The sequence below is a fragment of a genome, unplaced genomic scaffold (assembly GCF_019419815.1).
Source record: "Pyrus x bretschneideri cultivar Hongxiangsu unplaced genomic scaffold, Pyrus_bretschneideri_v1 Contig37, whole genome shotgun sequence".
NCBI classification, from domain to species: domain Eukaryota; kingdom Viridiplantae; phylum Streptophyta; class Magnoliopsida; order Rosales; family Rosaceae; genus Pyrus; species Pyrus x bretschneideri.
The window spans coordinates 4,124,781-4,132,229 of NW_025999690.1; positions in this window are offsets into that span (position 1 = coordinate 4,124,781).

Consider the following 7,449-nt stretch of genomic DNA (forward strand, 5'->3'; position numbering starts at 1 on the left):
CAAATACTTACTTAATATATCACTTTTAACTCTAAATGAAAGGGCTCGCATGAAACTATATAATTGGATTAAATTGAATCGTTGACTAATAATTCAATTAGATGAAACCTTTATGGATGGGGATTCTTTCCCCTCCCTCCCTTCATCTCATAGGCTTTTTTTTTTTCTCTCCCTCTCTCTACTTTCTCTCTACGAAGATGAAAAAGTGCATGCATAGATGTTGCTCAAATGAACTTAGTTTTTACAAATATTTCCTTCACCAGGAACTCTAGAGGTGGCCAGCATTTGGATCCCACCAAGCAACGCTCACTCAAGCAAGGTGGGAATGGATTCAGCAAGAAGTAAAGAGAATAACCAACCTCTGGATCACTTCTTAGAGGTTGTATTTTGATGGATCTTGCACTTAACATGCTGCTAGGGTAGATATTGTTATTATTAATCCCAAAGGTGTGAACACAGTTTTTCATTCCTTCTAGATTATCAAGATACTACTAATAATCGAGCAGAGTATGATGCTCTAATAATTGGCCTGGAAATCTTGATAGAGTTGGGAGCAACTGAAATTGAGGTGTTTGGTGACTCAGAGTTGGTGATTAATTAGCTAAATGGAGACTACAAGTGTAAACACATTACTATGGCTGGTTATTACTTGGCAGCCACTCAACTGTTAAGTTATTGGGACACTGAGATTTTAGTCAATTATATTCCTAGGGAATGAAATTTAATTGCCAATGAGATGGCACAGCTGGCCTCTGGAGCGCAGATCCAAGAAAGAAGGTTCGAGGTGAATATGAAAGTACAAAGGAGAAATCTCCCTTCTATCTTTGAAAAAGGGTTCATCCTTTAAATTAGTAGATATGTCGCTTCTTGTACTTTTTAGCATGAATTCAAGTTATTTCCAAATTTTTTGCTGTTTATAAGTATTATTTGCACCCAGACCTAGTTAACTTAACAAATTTGTTTATATTAAGAAGAACCTGGGACCAAAAGCATGGTTTAAAAGGACCTGAACTCCTTCATTTCTGGACATACAAGACTATGAACTAAAAGTCCTTGTTCACAAGGCAAGAAAAAGAACTTTAGGCAAACGTAACTCATCTGCAACAATCCTTTGATAACAAGAAGTTTAGGTAACTTGGGGCGCAAGTAATCGACTTAAAACACACTTGTTCTACATCTACTATACTGAGATAGCAGTGGCACACCAAGCACATTTTTAGTTTTGATTGCGAGCCTTAAGGCCTACACCTAAGGTCCCACAAAGGCACCTTTTAGAACTAACTTCAAGCTCTTATTGCAACACAACAACAAGCAAGAGCTTGACTACCAAACATCAAAATGCCATTCCCTTGGGAAGATGTGCTGAGGTCCATAGGCCTTCTCCAGAGAAATCTTTGCCAGAACAATATGTCACAACAATTTTGCGATTTTAGCCATAAAAGTATTAATTAAATTCATATTATCAAGATTTTTTACCAATCTTTATTATTTCATAGCTAAACCTTTCGATCTAACAAAAATCTTGGTCATAGAATTATTAAAAAAAAAAAAATTAGAAATTCGTAGCTTCGATTAGATTACCTCATTGCTATCTTCAAAACCTTATGTAAACTAATTCCGACCTCCAATAGAACAGAGAGATATGGAGAATTTAAAAAACACAAAAAAATTATTGTTGTCAAACGCTCAAGTATGGGAGTCAAAGACCCAGAAAAGGAGAGACCAAAGGGTTTGGAAAATGAGAAGGGAAACCTTGTGGTTTGATTTTTATTTTTGTAAATTGTTTTAGTAAATTTTGACAAAAAAAATGTTTTATTGAAGTAGAAAGTGGAAAAGAAAAAGAAAAAAAAAAGGACGGCATATGCTTTAGTGATAAGAATTTGAAAATTAAAAAAAAAATTAATTCAATAAGCTTAACGCACACCCGTAGTGGTTCAAACGGTTTCCCTAACATACCTCTTCTGACTACCCTCAAGGTTGGCCCTTCTAAATCGGGGGCCCAAGATAGTCGGCTTTTTAATTTTTCCTGATTTTCTATTGATTTATAAGGTTTTTAATTTTGTGTAATTAATTATAAGGGTAAATTCATCTTAAGGGGTTGATGCGAAAGTAATTTGTCATGGCCCGATCCCAAGATAAGCTTAGAATCAACACGTGATGCCACCACATACCTATTCATCTTTCATGCCTTGCCTCTGAGACATCTACAAAACACAAAGCAAAGGTTTAACAACGCAGTAACTTTCCTTTTTATATCATGGCTACATCGTACCTCTGTGTTAAACTATCTACGAACCCTAAAAGATGATTAAGTCATTCATAGCTCACCATTTGATAAATTCCGACATCCCTTAAGGCACTTTCTAGCAGAAAAATATAGAGTTTCATAATCATTAAATTTCTAGAACTCAACAAGCATGATTCACTAGGTTCCAGACTATTTAATGAGACCATAAAGCTGCCAAGATTGTCATTTCATCAGTCACATATATCACATTGCTTTGCAACCACAATTCCACAATTACAATGAATATTAGCTTCAATAAATCAAGGACACACAGTATTAACATTTAACTATGTTAATCAACCATTAAAATCATATATTACTTTACTAAATTTAATAAAACCATCCTCCATAAGGTTTGTCGTATTTCCCTACTTGGAATCCAAATCCAGCACTATAACCCTATGTTACAAAATTAAGCATAACAAAAGCAACTTCTATGCACAAGAATCTAGGGTTCCATACTAGTCAACAAAACCAAATAGGGAAAAGGATTTCGTCTACTCTACCGAATCCAACAAGGGTTTTGGACCACTCAGCGGAACCGAATAGGGAAAGGGATCTCAAACCATTTAACGGAATTCATCATTGGAATTTGTATGGTCCCCTTAATGCAGATTAACCAGGCAGAACCAAAGGCAAGCATTCAATAGTGTAGTCCCCTAATAAAGATTAACCAAGTACGATCACCTATGGGAACAAGGTAACCGAATAGGCAGTAACTGCGGTTTAACCAACCAGAGTCATCCCTATAATGCGTATGGTCCCCCAATACGAATTAACCAAACAGGACCATAGGTATCATCAAATGGTGTGATTTCGTAATGCGGATATACCAAGTAAGACCACCTATAAGCATCATATAACCAAGTAGGAAGTGACCCCCCTCCCCATAATGCGAATATGCCAAGTAAAGTCACCCCTAGAATGCGTAGGGTCCCAAAATGTGGATTAACCGGGCAGGATCATAGGTAAGTATCCAATAGTGTTGTCCTTCAATTTGGATATACCAAATAAGACCACCTATGGAAGTAGTGTAACCAAGTAGGTAGTGACCCCCCAATGAGAAATAACGAAGCAGAGCCACCCCTATAATGCGCATGGTCCCTCAACGCGAATTAATCAAACGAGACCATAGGCATGTGCTCAATAATGTGGCCCCTTAATGCAGATATACCAAGCAATACCACCTATGGAAGTAGTGTATCCAAGCAGGTCGTGACCCCTCAATACGAATTAACCAAGCAGAGCTGCCCTTATAAGGCGTATAGTCTCCTAATGCAGATTAACCATGCAAGATCATAGGCATGTGTTTAATAGTGTGGTCTTCTAATGCGGATTAACCAGGCATGATCATAGGCATATAATCGAATAATATGACCCCTCAATGCAGATAAACTAAACAGGACCATTCATGTACCCTTGCAACATGGTGCAATCACATCATCACACATCATAACTCATACATGAATCACACTATAAGCATACATACATTATCATCCCACATGGCTAACAAATATCTAATCACACTAACGTACAACTGATACAGAATAATTCTAATATGGTACTTGGATTATCACTTCATACTAGTAATCATAGGTCGGTCAAATAAAAATAACGCGCAATAGGATCTCCGCCCCTAGTTATTAAATAGTGATATTCTGTCCTCCGGGGGAGCCCCAATTATTGTTCACCCCCGATGATCATGTTAGGTGAATTGTGACCTTTTCTTTGTTTGAAGGCTTCAAGTGATGATCAAACCATCGCATCACCAAAAGGTACTCGGGTGTACCTTAGAGCATGGTGGGTTAGAAAAGATAACAAAAAAAAAAAAAAAGATAAAGAATAAGCCCATTCTAACTATTCAAATCTAAAGGAAGACTCTAAAAATAAGCTTTAAAGGGAGAGCAGGCTCGACTAGCCTTCAACATATCATTTAGATCATCTTAAAGTTTACTAATCACGTTAATTTCCAAAAGTGTCACTTGCATGCAAACTAACGTACGCATCCCACAGGATGGCTTGCTGACTAGGATAAGCCTATCTAGTAATGTTAATTTCAATATTTAAAAACGATTCAGAACATTTGGGCCAAAAGTCAACCCTTGGTCAACGGTAGGGTCTACAACCCTAATAATTCAATATGAAAGATCCATACATCTTTCTGATCCATACATCTTTCTGATCCATAACTTCCTAAGGTCCTTATTATACATATGGTGCCATGAGTTACAGAGATGCATGGAACGTTGGTAGAGCCTAGAAGATTGGCGATAACTTCTTAAAATGAAGTTATGTGATGGCAACTACTACAAACCAACCGAGTGTTGCCATAAGCCAAGTCTTGATAAGAAACCCAAGAAAATCAACGATTTTAGATTAGAGACATAACAGAAACTAATGTTGTCTTTAGAAAAGCCAAAAAAGTGAGATAAGACATTGAAAATGTGGAGGTTTCTTATAAAGTGCACTAGATCAGATATGGCTTATTTAGTAGGCAAAATTAAGTTTGGCTATTTTGACATGTTAGCCATGGTTTTAAGGTACTTAAGGCACATTATCATGGAGTGTAATTTACGATACGCAAAGTATATCCACATGTACGTGAATGATTCAAGATGCTAGATAATTGATTTTTTTATAATGTGAAGTCAAAGTACATAGGTGGATATATATGCAATGACATATGAAAAATATTTTTTTTAAAAGATATGGTTCAATCCACATAACGTGATTTTTTATCGAAGAAGGCAAAGAACAATGTCTAAATTGAAAAGAGTAATTTGCACGATAAAAGAGATATATCTTATCATAAATGATTTCTAAGGTTTGAAGAGGTTACAGACATTCCTACAAACACCTTAAATGTGGGGAGAATGTACAAGTGATTGCAAATTACTTACTAAAGTCCCAAAATGTATTTTTGAGGACTTGACATTGTAAAACAACTACTCTTTTAGGAAATATAATTTCATAAGATGGATTGCAGAGAGAAATTTGAAAAACAAAAAGCTCTGTTTCTAAAGAGCTCAAGGTGGGAGGGGAGACAAAGGACTCAGAAGACTTTTAACTTTCGAGTTTCTTTGAGATTTTATTTTATAATGGGTGTAAATATAAATATATTTTTTAATTGGGTTTGGTAGGGTAATTTAGGTAATAAATTTGGGTTTAAAAAGATATTAATTCTTTAATTAAAAATAAGGTCAATCTTAGTTTACTACCCTGAAGTTTCATGGATTTCAACATTTGGTATATGAAGTTTTTTTCATCCCAGAGTCATACCTCAAGTCTTAATTTAGGACAGTTTCATACATCCATTAAGTTTTCCGTTAAAATTTCTGTTAACTGATGATGTGGTGCCCATGTAGACAATAACTGAGCGCCACATGTTAATATGGGCCCATTTCAATATTAAAAAAAATTAAAAAAAAACCTCAAACATGTCTTCTACCTTCCCCAGCCCCCTGCAACTCCATTCCGTCTTCTGCGCCGTCGTTTCTATTGTCGACGACCCCCGCAACAAGAAGCAGAATACCAAAACCCCTATCATGAAGCCCCTTCACCTTCCTTCACCACCCTCTCTCTCTCTGCGCAACCTACAATATGAAGTGCAGGAACCCCACATTTTTTCCTTCACTCATGCGACATGCATCTATGCCTCCCCAACTTCGATCTTCGATTCCTCCACAACCCCAATTTTTCTCGTCCCTTCGCCAATGGAAATTAGGTTTTTTTTTTTTTCCTAAAGCAGCAAAGAAAGAAAGAAAGAAATGAGTAGAAATTAGGGTTTTACAAATTATAATTTGAGTGTGTTAGAGGAATGGCAGATTGCAGTTTGTAGAGACGGATTTTAGAGAGAGAGAGGGGAATGGGGAAGAAATTGTGGTAGGGCTTTGATCCGAATTTACGAAGAAATCCTAGCTTGTCTAATGTTCCTCCAACATGGATAGCCAACTGCCATGTAGATGGTTGAAGATTTTTCGTTTGATAGTTGAAGATTTCTCAAGACTTTGATTGATTAGTTTGCAGTATTTACTAGGAATTATGTGGAGAAACATCGCCAAAAAGGTTGCTTCCAGAAAGGAAAATCTGTCCTCGCAAGTTCACTTGGGTTCTGCTACTTCTTCTTCAGTGAAAATTTCTCAAGACTCGAGCTTTCTTGAGAAAACCAGGCATTTCAATGCCCGAAACTACGCCAACAATCAGTTTTTGGTGATGTGTTTTTGACAAATCGGCGATAAAGTTCCCAGAAGGACGAATTGGGCAAATGCATACAGGTTGTAGAGGGGGTTGGGTAAAGGTTGCAAGCGGTTGGGGGAGGTAAAAGACAGACGAGGCCTTTTTTTTTTTCCTTTTATTGTTTTTTTTTAATTTTTTTATATTAAAGTGGGTCCATATTGATGTGTGGCTCTCAGTTATTGTCCACTTGAGCGTCATGTCATCAGTTAACAAAAGTTCTAACAGAAAACTTAATGGATATAAACTGTCCCAAAATTAAGACTTGAGGTATGACTCTGTGGATGAAAAAAACTTCATGTACCAAATGTTGAAAACCACGAAACTTCAAGGTAGTAAACTAAGATTAACCCTTAAAAATAATATGGGTGCAGAAAGTCAGTTGAGTGTAAAACGATGTTAGATGGGTTCAAATAAAAATTCTCATTAGTGACTTCCTTTCTCTGTTCTTTGTATGTAATGTATATTCTACTCTTTTTATTCTACAAAGTTTATGATCATTTGCATCAATGGACCTTAATTGGTTACATCTCTGCCTTTTAAGAATTTTACTTGTACTTATAATATCGAAGTTAGCCTCCATTGTTCGTGCACTCATACATAGTTGTTTTGTTGCATACGAAGGCATGGATGAACTTGAGACTCATTTCTTTGTTTTTATGAGTGTTTGGATTATAATGATATAAGTGTATATTTATGAATGCACAATTGTTGTGATATAGATAACAACAAAGGAGATAAAGGGAAAACGATAGTTTAGATTATATTGATTTCAAAACTTAAAATAGCATTTGGCTAATACATGAACTCTCTCTCTTTTCAGTCGTCCGACCTTAATACAAGATGCTCTCATCCCTTTATATAGGTCCTCAATAACCCCCCCCACCTTGTGTTTTCCACACTTGGCATATAATGCACCATCTATGTAG